The sequence below is a fragment of the Sciurus vulgaris genome, assembly GCF_902686455.1.
Source record: "Sciurus vulgaris genome assembly, chromosome: 2".
NCBI lineage: Eukaryota > Metazoa > Chordata > Mammalia > Rodentia > Sciuridae > Sciurus > Sciurus vulgaris.
In genome coordinates, this window is record NC_136462.1 from 107,244,434 (window position 1) to 107,258,046 (window position 13,613).

A 13,613-nucleotide genomic window follows, 5' to 3' on the forward strand; every position below is an offset into this window, starting at 1 on the left:
ATTTCCTCACTGCCTGCTGGGTCCCGAAGAGGCTTAGGTTGCTGGACAGCTATGCTCCAGATCTGTGAGGACATTTTCTACCTCTCCAGGGTATGAAATAAGGCGCTATAGAAGCTGAGCTGAAAACCGGAATTATTTGTCAGGGTGTTTCTTAATGGCCCAGATAGTACCTTGGAAAAAAATCTGCAAGGAAATCAGCTCTGCCCATCTGCAAAGCTAAGATGTATGGGATGTTTATCTCTAGTATCCTCCATCAGCATGCCTGGAGTTCGCCTCTGCTCCCATCCTGTCCCTCTTCTCCCCCTTAGCTACAGGGCTGTTGAGTGATTATCTATTTTAAAAGGTGGAGGTAAAGGGAGTTCTTTTGGATGAGATTTCTTAAAACCAGGAAAGGACAAGGGGACAGGGGAAAAGAGCAACTCGAGTGAAAGGAGAAGGCTCATCAGTTAGTTCGGAGAGGTTGCCCACACCTGTTCTTAAGCCACAGCAGGAAGCTCTCTATACTCAACCTTACATTCCAGCCATTCCTGTTTCCTCAAGGGAATCTGCTACCTCCTGGCATAGTCATCAAGCATTGTCTTTTTTGCTAAAAATGACTGTGTGGAAATATCACTTCAGAGGACTTTGTTAGAAAAGAACTACCATGTCCACAACTAGAACAGCAAGACAGAACCTCAGGAAGAAACCGTCTCTAGAGCAAATTATCTCGGACCTGAGGACTGGTAAGCTTATTCAGAGACCAAAGATTCTTTTCACACCATGGATATTACAGTCACATGCTTTACAAGCTGGAGCCCATGTCTGAAAAGTATGCATGTAGGTTAGTGATTTCAATAGCCTACTGCGAGGCTGGGGGTGTAGCTCAGTGGTGGAGTGCTTGACTACCATGTGTGAGGCCCTGGGTTTGATTCCTAGCGACAAAAATAAAACCAGAAGCTACTGAAACAGCACTGGAAAAATGAAGGATTTACACTTTTTAGGTGAAAAGTTCAACATTCAGAAATCATTTTTTCCTTCCCGAGCTAAAGTAATGAGATACAAATTATTGCTCGTGTACTCCAAAATTCCTGATTCATAAACAGGAATTGGCAATAATAGTAATTTCAGGGATTGCGTTCTTTTAATAACAACTGTGCTCTTGTGGTCTTTTCCCTGAACCACATCCTACATTTTTTACTTAGTCATTCATGGATTCAATAGTTTAACCCAGTCAACAAAACCTGTGGTAGGCCCTAGGGATATGTTTTTGTTGTTGTTGTTTTTGTTTTGTTTTTAAGATAGGAAGATTCACAAATTACTCAAATCAGCATTTATAGTTCCATTGTGAAAAATGTGGGAGTTTTTTAACCACAAGATTCAATTTTTTCATCATATAAAAATATGGAATTAGCCAGTGTCTACCAGAAAAGATAAGACAAATATAGTTGGCACCGAATCGTGAAATGTTATTCCTAGCCACTAGGTAAGCTGAGAAGCTGAGTTCACACAAATCAATGATCTTCCAGAACAATTGGATGTTAACCCGATGACCTGATTTAAGGAACCCTAGTTAATTTCATTTCAGAAACACCAGCCAAGCTGACAATAATCAACTCTAATCACCTTTTATTCCACTTACGTTGATTAAAATTTCTCTAATAATCTTTTCTCCTTCTTCCTACTCAAAAGTTACCTTTTAAAGAATCTTAATAGCCAGCTGCAAGATGCAAAAATTTGGTGTGAGGCATATGATACCATCTCCCTCTCACCCTGCAAACGGTTTTAAATATCCTAACTGGAATCCTTAAATCTTTAATGCAATGCAAGATCTTCGTAAGTTACACTTGGTTGTCACTAAGGAGCTAAAAGGCACTTGAGCGACAATTTTCCTGTACCAGTTACATGCTAAGTGTTAAATGCCAGGGCTTTGGGGCCTCTCAAATTCTAGAGGGAAATATAGGACAGTTCTTCCCAACCAGTATGTCTGGCAAGGCCAGTCACTGGACAAAGGCTGGGGGTGGACAGGGTATTCCTGTCCCAGTGTCTCTGCCTGCCTGGCACGCACTGAAGGCCATCCCCTTTCCTAACAAAGATGCCAGCTCCCACAGACTTAGAACCACTTCACAGTCCCCACCAATGTCCTCAGGCACCCAACCTCCCCAGCCTGCCCTCACACCCTCGGATTTCGTCACAAGAGGAAGTGGCTCTGCCCCGATGCTGTCACACTCTGAAATCTGGAAGTGGGCCACATGATATAAAAGGAAGCAGAATGCTGGTTGAAGACAAAAAGCTGCTACAGTGATCTAGAAGTCTGTGCCCACCTAGCTAAGAATCTTCCAGGGTTCTGATTTTAAAAGCAATTCCCACATACCCCTCTTTGGGTGGGGGCATGACGGTAAAGAATTCCAGCAGGCTTTCACAAGGACTCACAGACTGGCTCTGAGAGGATATCCGAGTGATAAAATCATAATCATAACAAGAGTAATGGAAACAAACTCATTGGGGAGGGGCTTATTTTATACTTAATTTTTTTTTTCATTTTAGCTGTGCCAACCTGTGAAGATTTATTTTAAATGTTTCCTTAGGAAAAATAATGGAATGAGACAAACATCATTACCCTATGTACATGTATTATTATACAAACAGTGTGACTGTACATTGTGTACAACCAGAGAAATGAAAGTTGTACCCCATTTGTGTACAATGAATAAAAAAATAAAATAAAATTGAAAAAAGTTTTCTTAGTTAACAACCTACATTAATTAGCACATCCACAGCCCAGGAAGCATCCTCTTTTCCTCTTTGAGGGAAAACATGGATTCAGCAACTGCAATATATATTTACATCCAAGCACTTTTAAATAGATCAATTCCCCCATTTATAATATGGAAACTTATGGTCACCAGTTACCTTCTTCTTTCCTCAGGAATGTCCTCATTCCCAGGAAACGTCATCCCTCTGAGGGAACCGGTAGCATCCTCGTCCTCCCACAGCCCTGACAGGCAGCCCTCTTTTGAGATGGCTCATTCCCTCTGGGGCTTATGTTATCCGCAGGAGCCAGCCTGAGGTGGAAGCACTTGAGACCCTCAGCAGTGTCTCTGGCCTGGAGCCTGAAGGCTATAATATATAATTGAGAAGATTTTCTTGGATGCTGGGAGGAAGTAAGTCAGTAACAACCACTTTTCTCACTGCTGCAGGGAGCTTTATTATTGCTCAATTCCTATTCCTCCATGACCTGCAGAGGAAAGGCTGAGGACTGGAGCCTGAGGAGTGGGCCCAAATTTCTGCCACCTATAGTTGGGTTGTCAAGAGGACTGACTCCTTCTCCTTTGTTTCCGTGGTCAGAGCACTGTTAGGTTCTAGATAGTCAACATTATGGTGCCATATAAATGAGACACTTTGATAACACTAAGAAATAATCTGGGCTACTATTTGATTTTTTTTTTTTAATTTCTCCTAATGTATACCCTTTATGCCAATTGCTATGTGCTTTAAATAATTTCTCTCCCCCATCTTCAAACCTACTTCTAAAACAATGAAGCAAAACATCTCAATAAAGGTAGGCTTGTTCACCACCTGGCAGAAGGAAAGCCCTGTTGGAGGTAATGGGTCAGCACAGGATTTAGCCAAAGCCCCAGCAAGGTCCCAGGCCATGAGCATCAGGTGTGGGAAGAGGTGAAAGGGAACAGTCTGAGCTGGTACACCTTGATCAAGGTCACCAAGACCAGCACGCAATGAGGAGAGCAGCCAGCGGGTGAAGGAAAATATAAGGAAATGTCCAGATAACTAAGGCACTTTCCAAAATGTCTTGAGAGAACAAGTTACCCAAAATACAGTTTCTATATAATCAATTATATAATTGAAAATTAATTAGCTGACTTGATGTGGTAACATGCCACAAAAGAACATCGTCAAGAGCCACGCGCGGTGGCACACACCTGGAACCCCAGCAGCTCTGAGGGTGAGACAGGAGGGATCAAGAGTTCAGCAACTTAGCAAGGCCCTAAGCAACTTAGCAAGACCCTGTCTCTAAATAAAATATTAAAAAGGGCTGGGATATGGCTCTGTGGTTAAGCACCCCTGGGTTCAATCCCCAGTACCAAAACAACAGCAGCAACAACAACAAAACCCCACAAAAACATGAGAGAAGAGTGAGGGCCTTGTGTTGGGGGCAAGAGGCCAATATTGAGAAGTCAGACCCCTTTCACTGGGTGGCCACAGCAATCACTTAAGGCCAGTTGGTCTCACTTTCCCCATCCATGCCAACGGTGTCATGACTGCTTTTAAGAGAGATGTGCCATGCATGGGACCGTCTCTATGCTGGATTTATCATTCTGCCTTGACATTAATTAGACATGACATGACTGATTCCCTGGCTGGATGCTGCATGCATGTGGGCAGGGGAATCTCTTTTTCTCTGGATCCATCTAGCACAGTGCTTTTGTGATGAAGTCCTCAGACCTTCATCAATCTTATTATATTACAATTGAAAAATGAGGCTGCAAAGTGCATTATAAACCCTAGAACACTATATAAACTCTATAGAAATGTAAAAGGCAAGTTATTAAAGGTAAATAACAGATTGCTGCCTGCTTAAAAATCTAAGAATAGTAGTGGAATTTAAGGACTGGGCAGGATATCTCCAGTTCTACGCAAGAGAGGATGACATGGTATCCAGGGCACCTGTGAATTTGATCTGTTGCAATAAGGCATCTTTAAAGTGCAGCGAGGAAATGCACAGCTGCAGTCTATGAAATCTCCCTTAGATTCACTCCGAGCTACCTACCATGTCAATTGACTCCCATGCAAGAAAATGTGATGCCCTGGCTGGATTTTTAGAAACCATCCAGGTGATGGGTGTGTTCCAGTGCTGCAAATCATGCCTTCAATTTCAGACACCAATCAAGTCTAAATTTGATTAGTAGAATCAGCTGCCAAACTTGATAAAATTCATCACCTAAAATCTAAAAGCAAGAGGCAACAGAGACTTCCAGGTTTCTCTTTGGAGAAAACAGTGTAGGCCCATAGCCGGTTTGTGTCTCTGAGTAATGGCACTGAGGTATGACTGTGCTTTGATTTGACCCTCGATATGGCTCACAGGAGTGGGAGTGAAAGTCAGTGCTCAAAAGCTGCTCGTAGGGAGGGAGGGGGGATGGGAGTGGGAAAGACAGTTGACTGAATCAGACATTATTCCCCTCTGTTCCCATGTGAATACACCACCAGTGTAACTCCACATCATGTACAACCACAAGAATGGGAAGTTATACTCCAAGTACAAATGGTATGCCAAAATACACTCTACGGTCATGTGGAACTAAATAGAACAAATAAAAAATAAAGGAAAAAAAAGATGCTCGTTATCCTGAACCAGTGTGCAGGGACCCACTCCTGATAAAATCCACTCATCAACAGGCAAACAATGGACCCACTACCGGATATCAGGCCCTTCCCAGTTAAGTTTTCACCCACATTATCCTCCTGGAGTGATGGTTATAGAAGTTGTAAGGAAAACATCTCCTTTTCATTTCTGCATGAGGAAGGTAAAGGTCAGGAAATTGGTAAAGGTCAGGAAATTGGTCAAGGTCACATACAAGCAAAGGACCAAGCTGCGGGTTCTTTTACTGCTTCAGGTCGCCCCTTTCCACCTGTCACAAAGCTTGGATGACCCTGGAAATACCTGGAGCTGAAATATATCTTGGTTCTAGAGTTTCCTTTACACCTCTGAAGCTCAGTGGAACTTTTACGGGTGCCCTTAGGAAAATGGGCTCTCCTCTAATTATTCAGACAACACAAAAGGAATCCTCATGGCACTTTTGCCTTTTTTTTTTTTTTTTTTCTCTTTTCAAATGAACGTTGCACCTCATTTTCAGGGGACTCTGTTTAGACTCCCCTCTGTGGCATCCTTAGCCAGGAATCTAGTTGGGGTAGAAATACCCAGGGGTCAGGCTGTGTGTTCACATTATTTTTTCCACATACAGGTAAGTGGCGATTAAGAATGCAAAACTATTTGGTGATGTACATTAATTTATAAATTTAACTATTCATTGACTTGCCATGAAGCAAATCATAGCAAAATAGAACTTGTCATTATTCTCACTTCATAATCAAAATTAAATGCCTAAATTTTCTTGTAATTTTCAAAAGCACTTTTACAAGTATATTTTCATTTACTCTTCACAACCCTATGAAGTTGCTATTACCATTGCAGTTTTATAGTAGGAAAATGAAGCTCTTAGAAGTTAAGAAGCTGGCCCAAGGTAGCCTTGAGGTTACCAAAGGAACCCTGATTTTCTGAAGGTATGGAAGAGCATCGTCTTTCCAGCAAAGACCACCAAGAACACCTGGAGAGGAGCCAACTGGGTACACTGTTCATTGCAGTGAGGGAGAATTAGCACCATGGTGAGGAACCAGGAAGCCTCCTCGGTAGGAAGACATTCAAGTCTACTTTAGGATTTGGGCTTTGGTCGAGTGAACCTGGGGAAGAGGAGTTTGTTCTAGAATGAGGGCTGTCAGAAAGTGAGGCAAATTTGTGACTTTTATCTCCATAAATCTTACCAGTAGGGAGAGCTGGCTGGAGTCAATAGAGCCATATGGTAAAGAAGCAGTGGCCGCTCATGCTGCTAAATGAGAAGATGCTTAATGTTTTGTGGCTTGTACAAGAAACTCATTTTGTCTATACTCAAAATTTTGTAGTGGCCTTGTTTTGCCTTTTTGCCATGGTTCCAGAGTGACCTTGCCCGAGGTAGATGTTCTAAGAGGTTGTTAATGTGACACAGGAGGACAGCACAGCACAGCTGTGAGCACTGGGCCGGCTCTGGGCAACACTGAGCCATGTCCTGGTTCCTGGATGTCAGGACTTGCTTTTTCCATACTCAAATAACAGCCTTCCTATCTAACAGAGAGTCAAGGAAGACCATTCAATAATAATTTAAATAAAACCTTTACTTAGTGCAACTCAAAATACAACCAGCACTAAACTGCCCTCCCAAATCTCTAGCAGATGAGATAAGCTTTGAGTCACAATCTTCTTGTCTCCACTTGTCTCTTCCTCTGTTCAAATTCCCTTCTGTCTGAACAGCTGGCTCGTGGGCACAAGAGTTTAACCCGTGAACTGTGCTTCCTGTCCTTGTGTTATACAATCTCTGTCTTTTTGTTGGGCACCTGGCTGATCAGAATAAAGAATCCATTCTCAGGTGTTCATGCAGCTAGGTGTGGCCAGCTGAAGTCACTGGAAGGGGTGTGTTCAAAGTTGGAGGACACATCATAAAGGGAGGAAGAGGTGTGACCCTCTTACCCACTCCCCTACTCCAAATTAGAAGGTGATGGCCAGAGTTCCATCACGGGCCCATAGGACAGGGGCTGCAACCTAGGCGGGCAGAGCAGAAAAAATGGGAAGTAGCCTGCCCCCAGAAAACTGTAGAGCTCCATTCCAGCTCTGGACTGTGTATATCCAGAATGTTCAGAGGGAGAGAAATAGGTACAGACCACCATAGCAATCAATAAAACTCCCTCATAATTCCTTGTGTATGCTCAGGAGGGACTTTTTCCATTTAAACGTGGTAAAATTAAATTTAATCCCAGTTGTCCTAGTATCAGACTTCCACACATCTTTGCCTACTCAAATGCCTTTGTTTTTCGTTAGTCTTCACTTGCTAGTAATTGCACACTATTGAGCATTGCTATGCTCACTAATTGTTGTATTATGTTTATGCATATACCAATATACATGGTGTATTTCTAGTCTTTACCTTCTTGTCTTACATGTTCCCCAGCCCACCAATAGGGGCAAATGTCTTTTTAAATGAGCATTTAAAGACTCTAGAACACAATCATATTTTAACCTTACGACTTCATCTCACGTGAGATGTTCATTTGTGGATGGAAGAAAACATATGCCTCCGCTAAACTAATAGCAAAGGAGTTGCTCCACAGGTTGGCAAAGCCTCAACAGTTAAATTTGTGAGTGCCAAGGGTTTAAATACATCAGATGCCTTTCTCTGTAAAAGGCCTCGGAGGACTTTTTCCACTGTTGACTCCCGTTATCCCTTACATTTGCAAAACCATTTGCAATTTACAAAGTATTTCATACTCATCATCTCGAGGTTCTTGTAGTCAGGCTGAATATCAGTAATTTACATGTCACAAACAAGAAGCTGAGGGAGTGAGTCACTTGCTCAAGGTGTCATTCATCTAAAATCCCCTACAAATGGCCCTTCGGGTTATTTGCCTGGTTTTCCTCTCAGCAGGCCCTCTTGTCCGGATCTTTGACTCCTGGGCTAACCTTTCTGTGGGATCGGCTCCGAGGAGTGGAACTGCTGGTCAGGGATTTGAGGATGGGCTCAGAGACAGAGGGGCACTGGAAGAGCGTTCCCCGCAGCAGGATGAAGAAAGTACAGAAACACTGGTGGAGGAGGCAGGTCTAACGGGATCATTCATTCTAGCTTTTATTTAGCTGAAAATATAGGTCACTGCTTTCTAACTCCAGAGTCAAAATGAGTCCAAGTGGACGTCACCCAGGGGAGCTGCCAGAGCAGCCTGGACGATACCCACTCTCCAAACACCTCCAGTAGCACTTGAGTGTGGCTCGCTGACCGGATCTGCAGCAGCGACATCAACACCTTGGCTCCTGGAAGGATGAAGTTCTGTAGAGCCGCTTTCCACCAGAAGAAGAGCAAGGAGGGCAGTGGGATCAGCCAGCATGGGAAAGGGACAGTGCGCATACCAGTTCTCTCTCTCAAATCTGAGTTATGTTAATCCTGATTATAATTCTGATATTTCCTTTTCACCTTCTTTCTCAGGGTTTGCTTCCTGTACTTTTACAAGACCCTTAATTTAGCCCTTTGGTGAGTATGCAATTTGTCATTATCCAATGAGGTGTTTTTTTTTTTTTTTTTAATCCTTTAGAGGAAATTATTTACAATTTATTTATTTTTATTTATTGATGTTTCATTCCCAAAGGGACAGGAATGGCAGAAAGAACTCTGGGCCCCAGTCAGAAAACCTGGAACAAGGAGACGGGAGCTTGAAGGGGAAAGAGAATGTCTTTGAACTTTGAGCCGAGCATTTTCTATACATCAACTGCTGTTTAGCCTCACAAAAATCCTGTAAGAATGGTGTTGGTGTTCCATTTACTGATGAGGAGATGAAGTTTTGAAGAGTTAAAATTCTTATCCAACACCATGCTCCTTAAAAACAAAACAGGACTTGAATTAGGGGTTTCCTGATCTATTGACCTGGATTTTCCATTGTTTCGGTTTTGCAAACCATATAGATAATGGAAGAAAAAGCAGTTGACCAAGTGTGACTGAAGGGTGAGCTAAGATGTTGATGGCAATGCCACCAAGAATGCCCAAGGTTCCTGGGGGTCAGGCAGCACCATTCCCAGCCAGACAGTGGCCAGGGCTCAAGCAGGCTGTGTCCAAACTCCGCTGCTGATGGTTTCCTTAGACACTTGAGCTCCCTTTAGAGAACCCTTCCCAGGGGGGCTGTAAGCCAAAATCTGTGACTTTTTTCAATTTCCTTTTAAAATGTCTTTACTTTCATAGATTTCCAAGGTTGTTCTTCAATTTCTTCCATATCATTTCCACTTTGTTACTCTGCTTTCCAGCACAATGCAGCATAATTCAAGTTAATTGGGGAGAAGGTTGTCTATAAGGCCTTGTTTATCTTTCCAAAAATATGTATGACATACATACAGGTAGATATTACATTGTTGCACGCACACATTTACCAACAGGCTTAGAGTCACTCCGGAGTCCTTCAGCTCACATCTGCTCCTCTCTGTTCTGCTGCAAACCTGCTCTTCAACTCCATCACGCCTCCCCGTTCTCACCACCACCATCTTACTTAACCCATTGTGTCCCATTGTCCTATATATAGGACTCCTATAAAAACTTAAATTGAGGAATTTTATAGGTACCTATAACATTTTACAGGTTTTTATAGGTGACCTATATGTAGGAGGGTGACACATAATGGGTTATGGCCTTTTTATCTCTCACTGACAATAGCATCCTGACCGATCTCCTTGCTGGTTCCCCACAGCCTGGAGCTTTGGTCCTGTGCACCCTCCCCTCATAGTTATTTCAATGAGCCACTAGAATACTCCAAGAGGAGGTGGTTTCCTGGACCTCCCCAAGAACAATCACAGGCCAACTGAGCCACTTGAAGGTGGCAGCTAGCCCAAGCCTAATGCAACAAGGTACAGTCAAGTCATGTCTGTCACATGTGCAGCTGTGTTCTAACCCCCAGGACCTGTGGGAGTCTCCTTATTTGGAAATAGGGTCTTTACAGATGAAATCGTGTTAAGATGAGGTCATCAGGGTGGCCCCTAATCCAATGTGACTGTTGCCCTTATGAGAAGGGACACAGAGACAGACACACAAGAAGGCCATGGCAAGAAGCGGGCCACTTGATGACAAGGACAGAGATTGGCGTGATCTGTCTGTGTGCCAAGGGTTGCTGGCAGCACCTGAGGCTCAGCAAGGGGCAGAGCCTTCAGAGATGCATGGCCCTGCAAAACCTGGATTTTGCAGTCTAACCTCCAGAACTGTGAGAGAATCAAGTTCAGTTGTTTTAAGCCACCAAGTTTGTGGTAATTTATGACAGCAGCCCTGGGAATCTAATACAATAATCTAAAGAAAGGTAGGAAGAGCAGACCATGAAGAAAAAGTTCTTTGAATCACAATTCCTCTGCTTCAAAAATTTGCCTTTGGTAATTTGGATTACTCCACGAGAAGCCAAGGGTCTCCAGAATCATGATTCTACAGAACAAACCCGATTTTGTCATCTCCTTTTTAAAAACCCTCTCCTTTCACTGGGTGCAGTAGCATGTGCCTGTAATCCCAGAGATTTGGGAGGCTGAGGCAGGAGGATTGCAAGTTCAAGGACAGCCTGGACAACTTAGCCAAGACCCTGTCTTAAAAATAAGAAATAAAAAGGGTTGGGGATTTAGCTCAGTGGTAAAGTGTCCCTGATTCAATCTCCAATATCAAACAACAAACAAACAAACTAATACTCCCGTTTCTACAGCACCAAGTCCAAGGCCCTTCTATGTGATGTCATGGGCCCCAACAGACACTTTCAGCATAATCCTCATCGCTTTCACCTGCCACATCTCTCTTTGAAGGCTGAGTTCTCTCCTTGAACACTACAGTCCAGCAACTGATTCTCATGCATTGTAGACAGCAGGCATGGTGACAGAGACCACTGTCAAGGTGACCCTGAGAGCGAGACTAGGTGTACCTCATATGAGCAAGCCATGATCTTACTCCAGAGGACCAAAGTCTGGGCAATGCTGCGGCAGCTGAAGGATCGGTGGATTTGGGTTCAGAAACCACAGAAGTTATATCATAATAGCATAATGAGGCTGATTTATTAGGCACCACACAATGGCAATACCAGCTGGTGGCACATGAGCACTCTATTTCCACCCCGAATTCACTTTGAATCTTCATCATTCAATAAATTGAGTTATCTACTATGAGCTTAGCTCCAGGTCAGGTTCAAGGACATCTGGAACAGTATATAGGTATCCCTTGATTCCATGGGGGATTGGTTCCTAGAACCCCTGAGGACACCAAAATCCAGAGGTATTCAAATAAGGCATGCTCATTTTCACTTATCAAATTTGTCCATTCTGGTTGGGGAGAGAACTAACATGCATCACTCTATACATGACACAAGGCAGAAGATTAAATAAATGTTAGTGTTTAATTTAAAAATTTGAAGAGTTCAGAGAAGGAAATGATCTCTGTTGACTGATCAGGAAAGCCTCCGTGAGGAAACGGGGACCTATGTTGGGCCTGGCGGGTATAGCTGACTTTGTCAGCCAATGGGAAGAGAGGGGACTTTCCCAGGGACGATAGGAAGAAGGACACAGAAGCAAAAAAGGGTAATCATCATTACTGCTGGGGAAAACCTGGTGCTTAGGACACCACTCTTTTTTATCCATTTGTTTTTGTGGGCTGGGTATGGGACCCAGGGGCCTCACACATGCTAGGCAAGCACTTTACCAGTAAACTACATCCTTAGCCCTTACAGCACAGTTATTAATTATTCTAAGTGACAAAATGGAGCATTAGCAGCAGGCAACATCTGAAATCTTCTTAGAAATCCAGAGTCTTGGGCCTCACCCCAGACCTGCTAAAAGAGATGCTCTGGGTATGGGGGTGAAGCCCAGCAATCTGTGTGTGAGCAAGTCATCTAGATGGCTCCAATGCAGGCTAAAGTTTTTGAAAACCCATTGGCTCTAGTGAGAAGACATACTAAATAAATTTATAGTAGCTATTCCTGCTGACAAAAATTATTCTAATTAGCTGGGCACAATGGTGCATGCCTATAATCCCAGCTAATCAGGGGACAGAGGTAGAAGAATCACAAGTTCAAGGCTAGCCTAGGCAACTTAGCGAGATCCTGTTTCAAAATAAAATATAAGAAAAAATGGCTGGGAATGTAGCTCCGTGGTAGAGCACTTGCCTAGCATGCACAAGGATTTGGGTTCAGTCACTAGCACCAATAATAATAATAATAATAATAATAATAATAATAATAAATAATAATAATACTCTAACTTGAATTCCTATCATTTAGTTCTTGATTTAGAAGCTAAATAATGGTTCACTTGAAGACTGAGACTTTGAGTGCACATGAGTATATGCCACCTGACTGCCAGGAAGTAACTGTTAATATACATCTGGAAGAGATCTAGATAAAAGTTGTTATTTAACGGAAACAACACAAGTCTAATTGTCATAGTCCTATGGGACAATAAATTTTATACACTAAAGATAAAGTGATTTTATTGTGGTTACCTACGACCCAGAAATAATCATAGATGTTTAGATACAGCCACTTCCCTTGTCACCCCATCATCTTTCAGTGGCCATTTTGTGGAGAGTCACCAGAGATAAGATCTGCACATCCTGTTGTGTTTTGAAATTCTATATTTGAGGACCTCCAAACAATTCTGTTTTCACCATTCCTGACAAATGAAGGTTGGCTGTTCGGATTTGTGTGGGTTCTGCGACCCCCTCGTGAAGTAAAACAGGACACTGAATCTGGCTGCTGCATTCCAGAAGAAAAAAAGAGAAGGATTCAAAATGAATGGTAGGGAGAAAAGGAGTGGGTAGTTCCCTGGATGTCTAAAAGTAGGAACCAAGGATGGTATTTTTGGCCAGGGACTCTGTACCACATGAAATTACGAGAATGACTTAATTGCTCCTGTGCATTGAAACTCCAGAGAGACCATAATGGCTGGGTTACACCCAGATCATCTGAGTGAGAGTTAGACAGGGTGGCCTCCTGCCAGCTGAACCTGCTCTGCAAATGTGAGTGACAGTGCTGTTCATGTTTTCAGGCCTGGGCTGTGTCTGATGGTAGCCAGCTGGGCTTTTCTTCTTCAGCCTCCCCAGAGTAGACAGGGCTGTCTGTTAGAGATGGCTGCCATGTTAGGGGAAGCCAGAGGTGGGCTCCTGAAAGCCTGTGCTCTAGTCCTTTCCTTACCAAGTCACCACCTGCACTCAGGCCACAATTTTAACTTTTCTCTGAATACTAGTTTCTTCACCCACAGAATCAGAATGGTAACTATGTGTATAATGACTTCACAAAAAGAACAATGAGAAAAAAATAGGAAG

The 13,613-nt window shown here is 43.0% G+C and overlaps 1 protein-coding gene across 1 annotated transcript in view; it reads right to left on the bottom strand.

Moving 5' to 3' along the window:
- The window catches only part of MYO1E (myosin IE), a 189,310-nt gene that overhangs the window by 130,553 nt on the left and 45,144 nt on the right, over positions 1-13,613 (bottom strand). The window lies entirely within an intron of this gene.